Source organism: Heteronotia binoei, chromosome 2 (assembly GCF_032191835.1).
Source record: "Heteronotia binoei isolate CCM8104 ecotype False Entrance Well chromosome 2, APGP_CSIRO_Hbin_v1, whole genome shotgun sequence".
In the NCBI taxonomy this organism is placed as follows: Eukaryota; Metazoa; Chordata; class Lepidosauria; order Squamata; family Gekkonidae; genus Heteronotia; species Heteronotia binoei.
The window spans coordinates 124,143,261-124,162,596 of NC_083224.1; positions in this window are offsets into that span (position 1 = coordinate 124,143,261).

Consider the following 19,336-nt stretch of genomic DNA (forward strand, 5'->3'; position numbering starts at 1 on the left):
TTGGATGGGAGATCACTAAGGAAGACTATGGTTGCTGGGCAGAGGCAGGCAATGGCAGACCACCCCTGAATATCTCTTGCCTTGAAAACCCTGTAGGGTTGCTGTAAGTTAGCTGTGATAAAACAGCAGCAAAACCCCCTATTGGTCTAAATATCCTATTGCTTTCCAAGTTTTCTGACTAAGATGGTTTTGCTGTAGGATCTGTTTTAAAGACATCCAAATTCTTCACTGGAGTAATAAGGCAAAATAAGCAAACATGCTAATTTGCATAACTTATTTTGGGATAAGGTAATGAATTTTACAAAGCACTGAAACATTCACCTGCTAATGACTAGAAATTCTGTTTGGCTGCTTCTGTTTTCTGAAGTCCACCAAGCATTACACTTATGTTTTCAAGTGTACTTTTGCAGCCTATTTTTAAAGTTACAAACGTCTAAAATGGTGACAGATTCACAGGAGGTTCTGCACATACCAAATTCTCTGCTATACAGAGGATATTTGGTGCTAGTGACATGTTCCAGAGTCTTCTATTTAAAAATAAATGACAGTAATTCTTAAAAATAAAATTCATTAATGAATATTCTTTAGTAATAATCAATTTTTTTCATCCTAACTCCTCCAGTAAACCACAGTGTTTACATGTACAAGGGCAACAAGCATTTGATAAACCTGTAGGATTATACAGAAGAGAGTGTCTTACTATTTCATGGTTCTCTCATGGTTTATGAACAGTATAGCTTCACTTTTTGCCCTTAAGAAGTAATCTATTTTGAGAAGTGTGCATCGTTGCCAGAATAATAGGTATGGACACCCTAGGGATGTATGTTATACTAACATTTTTCACAAACAGGCAGTAGATGGAGGGACCACAATTCCTGTTCTCGCTTACCTCTAATATTTTAAGAAATCGTTTAAATGGAAAAAAATTGTTGTTGTACATGAATCTGGCTATTGCTCAACAGAATGCATTGGCTTTATTTCTACTCATGTATCTATTAAGTTAAAATGAGTGGTCAAAAATGGCTGACAGTAATCTTGCCAAGAGTCTTTTTAAAAAACTCATACTGTCTACAGCTGTAAAATTTCCAGAAATTTTGACGCTATGGGGGTAGTAGGTTCCCCCCCCCCTATTTTTAGGGTAAAACATTAAATGTGTACAATGCTTTATCACACCTAAACATATTTTGTTGCTTTGACAACATAATGTGCATAATTTATACCATATGAAGTATGAAGCATAGTGATAGAAGTTAAAAGTATACATGCCTTATCTTTCTACAAGTGAAACTGCCAAAGTACACATAATTGAGAGAGCTGCAGACTGCTGTGTCCTGTGCTACCTTAGCACATGTTTTTTGGCGTATAAGAGGTAGGAAAAATAAAAATGGAACCGTCATGGGGGACATGAGTGGGCTGAATCCAGGCTCTCCATAGGTGATCAGTGCTGTTGGCTGACAGCACCAGTTTGATGTAGTGGTTAAGTGTGCAGACTCTTAACTGGGAGAACTGGATTTGATTCCCCACTCTGGACCACATGCGCCTGCTGATGTGACCATAGGTCAGCCACAAGCTCTCTCAGAGCCATTCTGTTCAAAGAGCAATTTCTGGAAGAGCTCTCTCAGCCCCACCTACTTCACAGGGTAGAGGAGGAAAAGGGAAAGGAGATTGCAAACTGTTCTGTGACTCCTTCAAGTAGTGAAGGGTGGGGTATAAATCCAATCTCGTCTTTTAATTTAGTAGGTTCATGCTGTCTGCTGCTGCATGCAAGGATCTTTGGGCTATAGCAGACAATTCTGAATTGCAGTATCTTACAAATTGGGACCAAACTGGAGTGATACGTGTTTCTGTTTTATAATAGAATTGTACCAAAAGGTAGATTGAAATACACAGTTGTTGCAGGTTTCATGGCTGCCTTATGTTGGATATTTACTTTGCTCCTTATGCCAAAGTGCTGATATAACTTCTGTAATAAGCTTTCATTGAGAGCCAGTTTGGTGTAGTGGTTAAATGCGCAGACTGTTAGCTGGGAGAACCGGGTTTGATTTCCCACTTCTCCACTTGCAGCTGCTGGAATGGCCTTGGGTCAGCCGTAGCTATCGCAGGAGTTGTCCTTGCAAGGGCAGCTGCTGTGAGAGACCTTTCAGTCCCACCCACCTCACAGGGTGTCTGTTGTGGGGGAGGAAGATAAAGAAGATTGTGAGCCGCTCTAAGCCTCAGAATTTCGGAGTGGAGGGCAGGATATAAATCCAATATCATCTTCTTCATTCATGGCCGTGATGCAAAATCATTTTAAAGACAGTTTGTAAAGTATTCAGAGTGTTAGAATTTTAAATCACTCAGGGTTTACAATTATGCAAAAGTATGGATAGACTTTAAAAGGCAGAGCTACCCAATTTTATTAAGTAATTTTCTAATTGCTATTGCCCCCCCCCCTTCGGAATAACGAGACAGAAACAAGTATGGATTAAAGGGCCACTTTTATTTAAAATTCAACGGCAGGGGAAAAACAGTGGGGCCAGGTCAAGCCAGGGGTCAGAACCAGACCACCTCCTTGACCCGAAACTGAGCGAGCCCCAGGCCCCGGGTGTGAGCCGACCCAATGGCTCAGACCCGGCCGGCCAGGCACACGATCCCATTCACAGAGTTCCATCCGCCCCCAAGCTGTACAGCCTGGGATGTGGACAACTCAACTGACGGGATCACAAGGCTCCCTGGAGCCAACCTTGGGCCGTACATCTTGTCGGTCACCCCAGGGACGCCATTCACCCTAATGGTACGGTGCCATGGGAGCTCACCAATACCCAAACAACATGTTCCCAACAGTAAGCAGCCAGTGACCAACCTATTTAACAGCACTGCCCTAGCCAATTGTCAGCGCCCATACGAACAATGCAAGGTAGGCGAAAACACTCCCAAACCGGCCAATATGTTTGGAAGCAAAAAAGTCCTACCTGGCCCTTAATAAAGCGACCAGCCTGTGCCTGCACTGCATGACGGGCGGGTGGGCCGAAAAAGTCTTTCGGAACTGTGACACGGGCGGGGTCGGCCTTATAAGGCCACCCATGCCCCCTTGCAGTTCTGGAACATTCCATTGTCTTGCTCCTTCAGGGGAGGCAATGGACAGCCCTCAGCCTAAAGCGGTCGATTGGCCAGGTGGGAACCGAATTGCCCCCCCATTTGGAATAATGAGACAGGCACAAGTATGGAATAAAGGACCACTTTTATTTAAAATTCAACGGCAGGGGAAAAACAGTGGGGCCAGGTCAAGCCAGGGATCAGAACCAGACCAGCTCCTTGACCCGAAACTTTGGCGAGCCCCGGGTGTGAGCCGACCCAATGGGTCAGACCCGGCCGGCCAGGCACGAGATCCCATTCACAGAGCTCCACCCTCCCCCAAGCCATACAGCCTGGGATGTGGACAACTCAACAGTGACGGGATCACAAGGCTCCTTGGAGCCAACCTTGACGGTCACCCCAGGGACGCCATTCACCCCAATAGTACAGTGCCATGGGAGCTCACCAATACCCCAAACAACATGTTCCCAACAGTAAACAGCCACAGACAGAACCAAGCCTCAGCTTAGGCCGCTTTACCCACCTAAACCAGAACATGTTCCAGCCCGTGCCGTAACTCGGCCAAAAAGGCCTCATTGCCCTTTACCGAAAGATGAACCCCATCCGGCCTATACAAATCCTCACAAGAGGCTTTAATGGATGGGTGTGGCACATAAACTCCCAGCCCCGACTCCAGGGCTATGCGCAAGGCCCTATTGGCCTTCCTCTTGGCCCGCTCCAAACCTGCTGGGTCCAAGGCTGCCTGCCACTCTTGGCGCGGCAACATGGCCGACCACAGGATAAGGACATCCGGCCATCTCTCCCTGATCAAGGTGATATCATCCCAGGCCTGAAGTGAGAGGGCCTTACCCTTCTTTAAGCCCAAATCATTCTCCCCCAGGTGAATCGCCAATAAATGCGGCGGTGGGCCCCTCCTTTCCTTGAGCAGCAGCGAAAGAAGTCCCGCCCACCTCATGCCCCGTTGGCCTTGCCACTCAATGTCAGCCCGCTCGCTCAGGCCCAACTGAGATCCAACTGACATCCGTCGGGCCTGATGTGCCGCCCAGAAAACAATACTGTGGTCGCAAATCAGGATCCTCCTTTCCACGCCAGCCGCAGCACCTACAAAAGAGAAACCATTAGAACTTACACTTGCATAACAGAACAAACAGTTAAACATCTTGGAGGGAAAGCCGGCAACCGTATAACTAACTTAAGTCTGAAAAGGCTGTATGTAAGTCCGAAAAGCCCCGGACTTCCAACGACCCACACAGCGAATAGCCTCGCACTCGTAACCCATGGCTGCAGCTGTAGATGCAGCTCCTATCCTAAAAGAATGAGTGCCGAATTTTACTCCCCCAAGTCCCAATTTTTGTAATGCCTGACTAGTAACTGTCCAAAATTGAAATTTAGTCAACGGGGATGCGTCTTTATGGCAAAACAAAGGACCCTGCGCCGGCCCCCGCATTTCCAAATAATGAGCAAGAGCAGTCACCGGACACCACTCCTTATCAGACCAGGGTCCCAAAGTAATTGTGCAACCCCTCTGACCTTGATCCGTCTTAGACCGGCGGACCCGTACAACCTCTTGACCCTTGACAATCTTGACATCCCCAACCTGGAGAGCCCTAGATGAAGCGTCCTTATGGGAGAGCACCACCAACTCGGACACCTGCAAAGCCCCAAAAAAGTCGTCAGTGCGGCTGCATGAACTAGCGCCTGTTCAAAAATGGAGGCGCAAACCATGGCCCAGGTGGTGTGAAGCCCTCGGAGAATGGAAGGGGAAATTGGTTGCCTACCGTCAATCTGCCGACCAGCCTCCTGAGACCATTTCTCCAACATCTTTGAAATGCGGAAATCCCTAGTTACCTCTGAATACCCTCGCGACTTACTAATGAAGGACAGCCCTGCCAGCTGGCCTTTAAGAGATTTAACGGAGAGGCCTCTACACTTCTGCCAAACACAAAACTGCAGCAGGTGCTCTACTGGAACCGGCCAAGCCTTTTCAAGCCCGGCCCCCACCCGGAAAACAAAACTGACTAGCTGCCTGGTCATACGACCTTTTCGTGCTAGGTGCTATGGCGAGTTGAATTGCCCAGCTAACTTCATCCCTCCAATCCACCACAGTTCTACTGGTATGCGAACGGGAAAAGGGTTGGCCTCTGGAGCTAGCTGACGAAAGCGCACCATCTGTTGGTGAGACAGGGTGTCCGCCACGCCATTACTGATGCCTGGTACATGCCTTGCCAAAAATAGAACATTTAACTCAAGGCAACACAACGTGAACACCCTAACCAGCCTCATAACCAGCTGAGACCGGGAGGTAAGGTTATTGACAACGTGAACAACCGCCATGTTGTCACACCAGAAGTGCACCGTGTGATTGGCAAGGGAATGCCCCCAAAGAAAGACAGCAACCACAATGGGAAAAAACTCCAGAAAAGTCAAATTGCGGCATAACTCAGAGCCCAACTACTCCCTCGGCCAAGGTTTGGCACACCAATGCCCCCGGAAGTACACGCCAAAACCAGTGGTGCCAGCAGCATCTGACACGATCTGAAGCTCCGCCTCCAACTGCATTGCACCCCGCCTAAAAGATGTGCCGTTAAAGTCTTTAAAAAAAAGACTCCCAAACCTCAGGGTCACTGCGCATACCTCTAGTGATGTGGTAAACGCAGGGCAGCCATGCCATCGCAAAACTGACGCAGAAACGCCTGGCCTGGATCCACCACTTTGCACGCAAAGTTCAGATGGCCCACCATCTGCTGGAGCTCCAAAAGAGTGATCTTCCGCTTGCACTTTATGGCCGCCACTTTATGGCATGGAGGTTCTCCAACTTATCCTGCAGCAGCTGAGACAGCTGATGCACGATATTGAGCTCTATCCCCAAAAAATCAAAACTGCCGTTGAGCCCTCTGTCTTTTCCCTTGCCAAAGGAACGCCCAGCTCAGCGGCCAACCGCTCAAATGCCAACAAGCGTGCACATTGCCCTGAGCCCTCTGGGCCAACAAAGAGAAAATCATCCAGGTAATGCGCCGTGTCGTGCACCCCCATCCTGAACCGCAATGCCCATTCCAAAAAAGCGCTGAACCGCTAGAAAGCAGCGCACGACATGGAACAGCCCATTGGAAGAGCTCTGTCTAGGTAAAAACAACCTTCAAAATCAAAACCCAACAATTCAAAATCATTCTTAATGTCTCATTTCGCCAGCTCCACGCCCACCCCGCAACGACGCATAATCCGCACTGCCCGATCAAAAGATGTATACTTAACAGAACACAACTCAACAGGGATGGCATCATTTACCGACCGGCCCCTCAGGTAGGATAGGTGATGAATCAAACGAAACTCCCCCGCTGCTTTTTTGGGTACCACACCCAAGGGGGAGACCCACAAATTGGGCACCGGGGGAACCGCTAAAGGCCCCTCTGCGCATTCCTTCCTTATTTTTTCCCTCACGACATGCTCCAAGCCACGCACAGACCTTAAATTCGAGCACAAAAACGAGGTCCGAAGACCCTGATAAGGTATCCTAAACCCCAGGGAAAACCCCTTCAACAAGTAACGCCTCTCATCTAAACATGGATAAACCTGCAACAACTCTCTAAGAGCCCTCTAAGAGCCTGTTGATTAGGCCCTCCCTCTGGCTGCTTGTTGCCTCCTTTTGGCTTAGACCTGTTGCAGGCCATGAAGGCATGGGGGCCGCCACACAGTGGACATTCATGTTTATATCTGCAGGCTTTCCCGGCACACGCGCCTTGGGAGGTAAACTCCCAGCAAAGCAGCCGTGGCTGAACTGACTACCCCGCCGTTGTGCAGGTGCCAGCAGAATGAACTGTCTTTTGGACTAGATGACCGCTGTCCGACCTATCCCCCATATTCGGTTTTGCAGGTACCATAAGCTGCAGCCAAAGCTGCTGATTGATTTGGTCCCAAGGAAGCCTGGGGTTAATGTAAGTAAGTAAAGTAAAGTAAAATTTTATTTATATCCCGCCCTCCCCCGCCACGCAGGCTCAGGGCGGCTAACAACAGCAAAACAACAATACATTTAACAAAACATTAAATTAACCCCAAACCGATTAATACATTAGTTAAAACAGTTACTAAATCTAAAAACATTAAGTTAGATCTGACAGTACCGTTATTAATCGACGCTATGCCTGTCAGTTTGTGAATGATGGCGGATCTCCAGACTGGACCATTTTGATGTTTCTCTGTGGACTTGGTCAGCCGTTCATGAATGCCTGTTTGAAAAGGGTGGTCTTGCAGGCCCTGCGGAACTGATCAATGGCTGCTTGCATGCGAAATTCTTCGTCATATTGAAGCCACGCCCCCCGCAAAGTCGTTGTGCGTGCAGTAAATAATATTGCAGTACTGGAAGAGTGGGGTGGCCCTCCAAGGCTGGGCCCTGGCGATAACCCCGGCATATATTAGGAACCCAGGCAACCAATTTGACCACGACCTATCCACCTTTCTCTTCCTCAGTTTCTTCTTATCCTTCTCATCTAGCTCATCCTTAGACTTCTTTTCCAGCTCCCTGTATAAAAGGCTGAAAACGTCTACATATTCGCCTTTTAAAATCTCCTTAGTTGCCGCAGTAAGATGATCCCCTAATGGCATAGCTGGATCCCCAAAGGGTAGCGCATGAAATGCTACTGAACTGTACGGAACCGGGGGATGCGATGGGAGCCCCCAACTCCCCCATTGCTGTGGGGACCAGGTTGTGGGCGAGGAAGCGGCCTGCTGGCATCCCCAAGGAAGCACTCCCCCGGCCGGAGAAGTCACCGCCCCTCCCGAATTACCCGTCTGTGCTATTACCGATGAAGACGAAGGCCAAGGCGACCAGACCCCACCATGACCTGGAAAGGTAGACGGATTAGGTGGCCAGCCCGACGGCACCTGGTGACTTGTGGACGGGCCCCCACCCCCGTAGGGGGACCCTGCAGCATGAGGCAGCCCTGCTGCGCCTGAACCGGGTGCTACTATTGGGCCCCATGGCCACACCATCCCCTGCTGCTATGCCAGTGACCTACCTTCCACGTCTTGTGGCATGACCGCAACCTCTTCCGGCTCATCCCGCTGCCCCTCCTCACTCATACTGCTGTCCTCACCACCCTGTAAGGTGGAAAGATGCGCGAGCACCTCTTTTTGGAAAGCAATAGTGGCGGCCCTACCGGAACCCTTGAGCACTGTGACTCTCCTTGATGGACCAGCCACCCCTTTTCCCCCTTCCAGGGTGGCCGAGCGGTCCAAAATGGCTTGACGAGTTCTCGCATCCTCACTATCCTCAGCAGGAGGCTCAACAGGGATGGGCCTCTTAAGGGGCTTCTTAGCTGGCATCTTCCCTTTGGAAGGGCCTTGTCCTTTTTTAGGCCCCATGACACAATGATTATAGTCCCAACTTAACTTGCTTGCAAGGCATCACAGCACTGTAAATCCTACAAGGGAACACCACACCTGTTACAAAGGGAAAGCACTGACAAGCCTCATACCCCCTGATCAGGCCCTCCCAACGTTCTCCCTAGCCCGACTGGGCCCAACCGGTGTCCAACAGTAGCCTCCCATTTGTAGGGGAACACATGCAGCTCAACCAAGCTAAACTGAAAGAGTTGAGGGGGGGGGGGTGGAAGCCACCCACACTGAGCTGTAGCAAACCCGACCGCCGTGGCCAAAAGGACATCCTCGGCTCCTGAGGCCGCTGCTCGCCCAAACGCACAGCTGATGTGCATCGCTCACAGCCGACCAACTACTCCAGCACCGCCCCAGAAGCCGCGCAGCTCGCCGCCGCCAGCAAGACAGATGATCTGCAGCAGAGCTGCTTCTCCTCCGAAAGTCTTTCGGAACTGCGACACAGGGGGCGGGGTCAGCCTTATAAGGCCGCCCACGCCCCCTAGCAGTTCCGGAACATTCCATTGTCTCGCTCCTTCAGGGGAGGCAATGGACAGCCCCCAGCCTAAAGCGGCCGCTCGGCCAGGTGGGGGCCGAATTCTTGAAGTGTGCAAATTTCATTTTTCTCCTTTGCACATGAGTTCAAGAATAGCAACTATGGAAGATTATTACATAAATCTGACCTAATCTTACTTTTCTTTTAAAAAACTCCTACCTTTTTGGGGACAGGAGATGGTTCTCCCCCCCCCCTCTCATTTTATCCTTGGAATTGTCCTGTCAAGTATGTTAGACTGAAACATCGTGACTGGCCCACACTTAATCCACTAAGCTTCATCATAGAGTGAGAACTTGCACCTTGGTCCCCTTAGTCCTAGTCTGACACACTAACCTCCGTAATGTGTTCAACCAAATGCCTTTCAAAAACTGTTGGGTTCACTAGTCTTTCAGACATCTTGAACTCTATTATTAAAATAGGTTTTAATATTGTGATAGGTAAAAAAGTTAACTTTCATTGTAAACGGGTGGAATTCTAGCAGGAGCTCCTTTGCATATTAGGCCAAAAAGGCTCTTTTTGTAAGCTCTTGGACGACTGGCTACATCAGGGGTGTGTGGCCTAATATGCAATGAAGCTCCTGCTAGAATTCCACCCCGATTGTAAATATTGCTACACTTAGAAGTAACAGAACAGAAATTTGATTTTGCTGTTGGCTTCAGTGTTGTGAGAACCAATATCGTTTCATTACATGGTAACACACTACATCATTGGATCTTTTCAAATTGGTATATAATGCTGGGATTATTGTTTTAGGATTATTTTTTTCTAGTGAATATCAGACCACTGCTTCATTCTTTAAAGTGGAAGTATATATGTCACATCAACTTAAAAGGTATGTGGCATGTTTTAGCTAATAGACACATTACTAGTTTTGTAAAATTTGAAAGAGGTATAATGTTGCTCAGCTTACAATTAGTCATTATGCCACTAGTTGTGAACTGTCATGTACATGTAGTTGCTTTCGTAACAAGTCTATAAGCTTACTTGGAAGTGCCTTTACCTCGAAGATACACCTAAAGTGACTGTGCTTTGGAGAATGCTTGTGCATGTACTTCTACAATCTGATTTTTAAAACGCTTTGTATCCTCTTCATTGACTAGCCTTTTATATGTTCCAGAGTGTACATAGCAACTTGTAATAACTTTTGTAAACAATATTATTGAAGTGTTTACTGAAATAACTAAATTTTGCAGTTTGTAAATTGAACCATTTTTTGGTTTTTTAAAGTTCTGCAATAAAATTGTACTTTGAAGTTTATATATTGCATTTTATTGTTTTGTCCTTTTGTCCTTTGCCACTTTGTGACAAATGAAATATAAGGATTACTCTGACCTTATATGTGGTTCCCAAAAGTTCAAAACTTTTTAGAGTTGGCCGTTGTTGCTTTACAGACATGGACAGTAATTGTTGTAAATTAACATCACTCCAGAATTGGAAATGACTGGTGCTTGCACAGGGGACTACCTTTACCTTTTAAAAACCCTTAAAGGGGTTCACGTTTTCATTTTAAGCTAGGCACTTTTCAGTACTGGCAAGAAAAATGTGTTTCAGCTGTTCAAAAAACATGATTTTAATATCTTTTCATTGGAGTGCTTAATGGAAGGAAGTCAGCTGCTTGCCACATTTTCCTCACCACAACAATCCCTTCTACTCTTAGGAAGGTTGATTCCTAGGGTCACACAAACTGTGTGGATTAACCGCCATGCCTTATGTTTTAAACAAGTGAATTACTGTTAGCCAGATTTTAAGAATTATGAAAATGAGCTCTGCTTATGGAACTCACTTTTGATCCAACTGAATGAAATTTGATGGGGACGTTTTTGACTATGTGAATTTTCTCCCTTTTTATGCTATTCAACCTGGCAATAGGCTCTCAGATAGCTGAAAATTCAGCTCTGGCACCGGGATACAAGGGCAGTCTTCCTTCCCCAGTCCGGTGTGGGCTCAGCAGTCTAGGTAGAAGTTCGGGCCCAAAAGTATAATCTCGGTGAAACCTCCAACTGTAGCAAATGGATGAAACCTCCTCCTTCCCAATCAAGGGGCTTTCCAAACAACATAGGCACAGAAGAGTTGATTTGCAGATTCCTTTTATTGTTTTTTTCACATTGAATGTGGGAAGGAGAAACAAACCCTTCACCCCGTTCTCCGTTCTGCTTCAAAATTCTTCCCCATAGCCACAACATCTTATACCTTTCTGTAAACAAAGGCCAACTCACAGATAGGCTACACCGGTCTTCACCTTTGACATTCTGATTACATTCATTGGTCAAATAAATCTCATCTCCCAACTTAGAAGCGAGAGATGAATAGATATCACCCGGGGGCCGCTAATCTGGACCCCCATGCCCCACTTCCTCATACTTCATATCTGCAGTTTCTCCCCCTTCCCTGTTCGACTCCAGTGTAGGCCTTCTGGCCCAATTCCAGGATGAGTAAGCGCAGAGCTTCTGCTGTAGCAGGGAGATTTGACCTTCTCCAAGAGATAGGCTCCCGGGGACTTCCAGAGGTAGAAGATAGCTTACTTTCCACCGAAAGATGTTTACAGAACAAAATGAAGATAATAAGTCTCTGCTAAAGAAGAGACTTCCTCTCATATCTTACTATCCTTAGCAAAGATTCTAACAGTAGCCCATTGTTTATTAGGACTTTGGAACCAAGATCATAGAAAAGGCCCTATTTTACTTTTAAGATGAGCAATTCATGGGAATCCACAGGGGATGGGAGGAAGACCCCGAGGGAACCAGAGGCAACCAGGAGGAAGACCCCAGACCCCTGTAGGGCCCAATCAGTGTCTGTAGTGTGGCGCCGAAGGCCATTGGAGGAGATCCTGCCCACAACGGAGAACCATGATTGGGGGGCAGTCTTTCCCCTGGTAGCTTTCCCTCCACCTCTTCCTCCTTTGCTTCCTTCTGGCCAAATGTCATCCATGGTTCTGAATCATGGGAATATAGCTTAGGGATGTCAGGGTCAAGGTTTATCAGAATCCCCACTGACCGAACCCTTGATAAAGCTCACAGTGGGGGAAAAGATTTTTACAGCTTTGGTTGATTCTGGGGCTATGTATTCTCTTCCAACTGCACCCCCAAACTTGCCAATTACAGAGAAAAGCACTCAAATAGTGGGAGTTTTGGGGGGTCCCAGTATTCAGAGATTCCTCCAAGAATGTGAAATGTCTGTAGATGGGCATCACTTATTTCATTCATTCCTTTTAACCCCTGATTGCCCAATAGCCCTCTTGGGAAGAGACCTTTTGTGTAAGCTTGGTGCAACCTTGCACTTTGGTGACATGGGAGTCACCTTAAGTATCTCAATGCAGCAAGCCCCTCATTATTTAGCAGCCTTGAGAGCAGTCACAGACCCAGAGAACGAGCAACAACAAGAAGAGGGAAAGTCAGAGACTTTGGAGGGGGTGGATCCTACGGTATGGGCAGAGGACGATTCTCCAGCCTTGGCAAAGGAAATCGTTATATTAACCCTTTAGTCGAAAGTTTACACCCAGTGGTTCCCAGCCCTTACACCCTTCTGCCAACTATTCCAGGGGAGCATTGATGGTTCTCTGTCTTAGATCTCAAAGATGCCTTCTTCAATATTACTGTGGACCTGGGTTCAAGAGATCTGTTTGCCTTTGAGTGGACTGACTCAAGTACAGGACTAAAGTCACATTTAAGGTGGTGTGTTTTACCACAAGGGTTTGTAAACTCTCCCGCAATTTTTATAAATTGCTTAGCACAAAGCCTAAAGGCCTGGACTGGAGATGAGAAACTGGCATCAATATTTAGATGATTTGTTGTTATCAGGCACGGATCAGCACTCAGTCAGAGAAGCAACAATATCACTCCTGAACTTCCTGGGAAAGCAGGGATACAGGGTGTTCAAGACCAAGGCACAACTGGTAAAAAGGTCAGTAAAATATCTTGATTCTGCATATCTCAGGGACAGAAGGAACTCCTGAGAGAAAGAACGGAGGCAATCTGCCAATTACCCCTCCCTTCTCCAATTAAAATGCCCTACACATTTTCCTGGGAATGGCTGGGTATGTAAGAAACTATAGTGCAATCACAAGCCCCCTAGTGGAGAAATGTCACTCAGACCAACCAGAAATTTTGGTTTGGACACCAGAAGAGGTTCATATATGGACAGAGATTAAGAAAGCACTCATGACAGCCACTGCCCTGGGTTTACCAGACCTTAGAAAACCATTCCAACCATTCATACATGAGAGAAAAGGCCAGATGAGTGGGGTGCTGACCCAGAAATTAGGGCAACAACTTCAGCCAGTTGCATATCTGTCAAAACATCTAGACACGTCGGCTCAAGGTTGACCATCCTGCATGTGAACAGTGGCTGCTACAGCCATGGGGGTAGAGGAGGCAAGGAAGCTGACATTGGATCATGGAATCCATGTTTATTTGTCCCCATTATGTAGTGCCTCTTTTACAGCAAAGGGGAGCCAAGTGGCTAACCAACTCACGCCTAGCAAAGTATGAGGCGCTTCTTCTAGGACCAGATGACATCACCTTTGAGGCCTGTAACTGACTGCATCCTGCAATCCTAATGCCCCTACCAGAAGGAGACCTGACCCACAATTGTCTGGAGGTAACGGATCAGGTTACTATGAGTTGTCCGGATTTGAGAGATTTCCCCGTCCAGAATGCAGACCTGGAGCTCTACACTGATGGGAGCAGTTTCATCAGAGAAGGTATCGGTTATGCGATAGTGACAGCATGAAACACTGGAGTCAGGTCCGCTTCCCCCAACGTTCTCTCCACAGGTTGCAGAACTCTTTGCTTTGAATCAGGCTCTTCAGAGAGCTAAGGGACAAAGGGTAAACATTTACACAGACTCTAAGTATGCCTTTGGGGTGGTACATGCCTTTGGGTCACTCTGGAAAGAGGAATTTTCTAAATGCAAATGGGAAACCAGTAACTCATGAAAAACAGATTTTGGCTGTTTTAGAGAATGTTATGTTGCCAAAGGAGGTTGCAGTGATTCATGTGAAGGCCCACCAGCACCTAACAACACCCGAAGCAAGAGGGAACCACCAGGCTGATGCAGCAGCTAAGGAAGGAGCGCTGAAGCCGAGACCAGCACCCCATCCAAAGCAAATGGCCTTGATTCCATTACTCAAGTTACCTGACAAGCCAATGTATACCAAAGAGCAGAGAGAGGCTGCCCAGAAAGAAGATGCAGAAGAGAACCAAGAAGGATGGTTCCTGGGACAAGACAGTAGGATTTGGCTACCACGTTCTCTCCTAAGAAAGGTAATACATGACTTTCATGCCTCTACACACCTGGGGGAACTAGTATGGGAAAAACATTGGCATGGTCTTTTGTCACCACAGGACTGTACAAGGAAGCAGAAAGAGAAGCTAGAACTTGCCTCACATGCCAATTTACAAACCCAAAGAAGGGGAAAGTAGTAGTGCCAGGTGCTAGGCCCTGGGCTAGCAGACCCTTTGAGGCTCTACAGGTGGATTACACAGAATTACCAAGAGCTGGAAGATACAAGTACCTGCTAGTATTTGTGGACCAACTATCAGGATGGTCAGAAGCATTTCCTTGTACAGCACCCACAGCAAGAAATGTAGTCAAACACCTTTTGAATGACCTCATACCTAGGTTTTCATTACCTGGGGCTTTGAACAGTGACAGGGGATCACATTTTGCCTTACGACAGTCCAGTGCACGAGTTCCAGCCAGGAGATTGGGTCCTGATAAAGAAGTGGCCTGAGAGGAACAGAACAGAGCAGAGCAGCTCTGATAAGCTGAGACAGCTGGAGAAGTTGCTAAGAATTTCTGCGTTTTGAAAGACTTCATTCTGAGGCTTGGGTGACTGCTGAAAAGGCTGAGTTGTGATAGCTGGGGAACTGCTGTACGTTTGGGTGAGTGGGCTAAAGGTGAAAGTGATTGATTGATTGATTGAGAGTAATTGTTGATGATTGCTTAGGAGTGGTCTGCTCCACCCTCTTTGCATTTTAAGCTGCGCCTTGCCAAAGGCGCGAGCCTTTGGCGCGAGCCGAAGGGCGAGAGCTAAAGGGCTCTTGGCCTGTGGCTCTTTGCCTGGGGGCTTCCTAAGGACCAGGAACCCAGATCCCTGATTTCCTTGTTCTCCCAATAAGGTAAGTTGACCTTCCAGAAGGGGAGCCACGTAAACAACAGCATTTAAAGAGGACTGTATATTTAATATATATATCATGAAGGTAGAATGCCAGCAGGGGGGTGGGGGCTTTCCAGTGTTTTGCACTGAGTGTCACATGTATGACTATCTGCCCACAGGACAGAAGTCTTGGGTGTGTGCTCGATGCAAGGAGCTCCTGGTCCTCAGGGAACGAGTTCGTACCCTTGAGGCCGAGGTGACTGCCCTGGAGAAGCAGAGACGGTCAGTTAGGCAATTGGGGAAGACTCTTGGGGGCGTATTAGATGAGCCCCACTCTGAATGTGGCAGCCCCATTGCTGCCAGAGAGCGTGAGGGTCTAGAGGGAACAGGGCACCTTGCTGAGGATAAGGGGAATGCGCCCTCAGAAGGGACCTCTTCTTCGGTTGGTGAGCGGGTATCCTTTCGCGCCAAGGAACCATCCCTGGGCAGGGAGAGAGGGGGGGTCTTGGTAGTTGGTGATTCGATCCTTAGGCAAGTAGACAGCTGGGTGGCGAAACCGCGTATTGACCGTATGGTGACTTGCCTGCCTGGTGCGAAGGTAGCGGACATTACGCGTGTAGTAGATAGGCTGATAGACAGTGCTGGGGAGGAGCCTGTGGTCATGGTGCATGTTGGCACCAACGATGTGGGGAAATGCAGTCGTGAGGTCCTGGAGGAGAAATTTAGGCTGCTAGGTGGGAGACTTAAGGCCAGGACCTCCAAGGTGGCCTTCTCGGAAGTGCTACCTGTTCCACGTGCAGGGCAGGAGAGACAGGCGCAAATTAGAAGTCTCAATGTGTGGATGAGACGATGGTGTAAGGAGGAAGGGTTTAAGTTTGTTAGGCACTGGGATGCTTTCTGGAACAAGCCGGAGCTGTACAAAAGAGACGGTCTCCACCTGTCTCCGGATGGAACCAGGCTGCTGGCCCTTAAAATCAAAAAGGTGGCAGAGCAGTTTTTAAACTAAATCTTGGGGGAAAGCCGACAGGAGATGGAATGTCTCTGGTTCGGGAGGACTCGTCTCAAAGAGATGAAGGGTTGGCTTCTATTTTTCTACCGAGTAACGGATCAGAGTTGTCCACTGTGATGGTGACAAACAGTATGGACTGTCTGCTAGAGTCTCGAGGCGGCAGGAGAGAGGTGGCGGGCCTAGCTTGCTTGGGAAATTATAAATGTTTGTATGCAAATGCTAGAAGTGTCCGAAGTAAAATTGGTGAATTGGAATGTTTAGTGTTGGGAGAAAACATAGACATTGTGGGAATTTCAGAAACTTGGTGGAATGAGGAGAATCAGTGGGACACGGTGATTCCTGGATATAAGTTATATCGGAAGGATAGGGAGGGAAGGGTTGGAGGTGGGGTGGCTCTGTATGTCAGAGAGGATATACGGTCCAGTAAGACTGAGGTCAGAGAATTAGATTCCCTTTTAGAAATGCTTTGGGTTGAAATAGAGGGCCCAAAAGGAAATTTAACTATGGGAGTTTGTTATCGCCCACCAAATCAAAAGAGAGAGGACGATTATAATATGATGGAGGGATTAAAGATAGCGGCTAAACGTAAAAACTGTGTCGTAATAGGTGATTTTAACTACCCGCAGATTGATTGGGTCAATATGTGTTCTGGTCGAGAGAAAGAGATTGAGTTTCTTGATGCTCTCAATGACTGTGCTATGGAGCAGATGGTCTCAGAACCTACCAGGGGTGGGGCGATCCTGGATCTGGTCCTAAGTAATGCCCAAGACTTGGTGAGAGACGTAAAAGTGATTGCGCCGCTTGGGAACAGTGACCATAATGTTATTGATTTCACCATTTGTATAAATAGGGAGTTGCCCAAAAAGACCGCCACAACCACATTTAACTTTAAAAGGGGTAAATTCTCTGAGATGAGGAGGCATGTGAGGAGGAAACTGAAAGGAAAGGTAAATACGGTCAAAACCCTTGGGGAAGCTTGGAGACTATTTAAAACTATAATCCTAGAAGCTCAGATAAAATACATACCACAAGTTAGGAAAGGCACAAACAGGTATAAGAAGAGGCCAGCATGGTTAACAAACAAAGTAATGGAAGCTGTAAAAGGTAAGAAGGACTCCTTTAAGCAGTGGAAAACCAGTCCAAGTGAGATTAATAAAAGGGAACACAGGCAGTGGCAAATCAAATGCAAGACTGTGATCAGGCAGGCAAAAAGGGACTATGAGGAGCATATTGCAAAAAACATAAAGACCAACAATAAAAATTTCTTCAAATATATTAGAAGTAGGAAACCAGCCAGGGAAGCAGTGGGGCCCTTGGATGACCATGGGGTAAAAGGATTACTGAAGGAGGATGGGGAAATGGCTGAGAAGCTGAATGCATTTTTTGCCTCCGTCTTCACCGTGGAAGATGAGAAGTGTTTGCCCGCCCCAGAACCACTAATATTGGAAGGGGTGTTGAAAGACCTGAGTCAGATTGAGGTGACAAAAGAGGAGGTCCTACAACTGATAGACAAATTAAAAACTAATAAGTCACCGGGTCCGGATGGCATACATCCGAGAGTTCTGAAAGAACTCAAAGTTGAACTTGTGGATCTTCTAACAAAAATCTGTAATCTTTCATTGAAATCTGCCTCCGTTCCTGAGGACTGGAAGGTAGCAAATGTCACCCCCATCTTTAAAAAGGGTTCCAGAGGAGATCCGGGAAATTACAGGCCAGTCAGTCTGACTTCAATACCGGGAAAGTTGGTAGAAACCATTATCAAGGACAGAATGAGTAGGCACATTGATGAACACGGGTTATTGAGGAAGACTCAGCATGGGTTCTGCAAGGGAAGATCTTGCCTCACTAACCTGTTACATTTCTTTGAGGGGGTGAACAAACATGTGGACAAAGGAGACCCGATAGATGTTGTTTACCTTGACTTCCAGAAAGCTTTTGATAAAGTTCCTCATCAAAGGCTCCTTAGAAAGCTTGAGAGTCATGGAGTAAAAGGACAGGTCCTCTTGTGGATCAAAAACTGGCTGAGTAATAGGAAGCAGAGAGTGAGTATAAATGGGCAGTCTTCGCAGTGGAGGACGGTAAGCAGTGGGGTGCCGCAGGGCTCGGTACTGGGTCCCATCCTCTTTAACTTGTTCATAAATGATTTAGAGTTGGGAGTGAGCAGTGAAGTGGCCAAATTTGCGGATGACACTAAATTGTTCAGGGTGGTGAGAACCAGAGAGGATTGTGAGGAACTCCAAAGGGATCTGTTGAGGCTGGGTGAGTGGGCGTCAACGTGGCAGATGCGGTTCAATGTGGCCAAGTGCAAAGTAATGCACATTGGGGCCAAGAATCCCAGCTACAAATACAAGTTGATGGGGTGTGAACTGGCAGAGACAGACCAAGAGAGAGATCTTGGGGTCATGGTAGATAATTCACTGAAAATGTCAAGACAGTGTGCATTTGCAATAAAAAAGGCCAACGCCATGCTGGGAATTATTAGGAAGGGAATTGAAAACAAATCAGCCAGTATCATAATGCCTCTGTATAAATCGATGGTGCGGTCTCATTTGGAGTACTGTGTGCAGTTCTGGTCGCCGCACCTCAAAAAGGATATTATAGCATTGGAGAAAGTTCAGAAAAGGGCAACTAAAATGATTAAAGGGCTGGAACACCTTCCCTATGAAGAAAGGTTGAAACGCTTAGGGCTCTTTAGCTTGGAGAAACGTCGACTGAGGGGTGACATGATAGAAGTTTACAAGATAATGCATGGGATGGAGAAAGTAGAGAAAGAAGTACTTTTCTCCCTTTCTCACAATACAAGAACTCGTGGGCATTCGATGAAATTGCTGAGCAGTCAGGTTAAAACGGATAAAAGGAAGTACTTCTTCACCCAAAGGGTGATTAACATGTGGAATTCACTGCCACAGGAGGTGGTGGCGTCCACAAGCATAGCCACCTTCAAGAAGGGGTTAGATAAAAATATGGAGCAGAGGTCCATCAGTGGCTATTAGCCACAGTGTGTGTGTGTGTGTGTGTGTATATATATATATATATATATATATATATATTTGGCCGCTGTGTGACACAGAATGTTGGACTGGATGGGCCATTGGCCTGATCTAACATGGCTTCTCTTATGTTCTTATGTTCTTAAGTGGAAGAAAGAGCCTCTCCAGCTGACTTGGAAAGGTCCTGTCCAGGTGCTCCTGATCTCTGACAGTGCAGTAAAGACAGCAGCTGATGGGTGGAT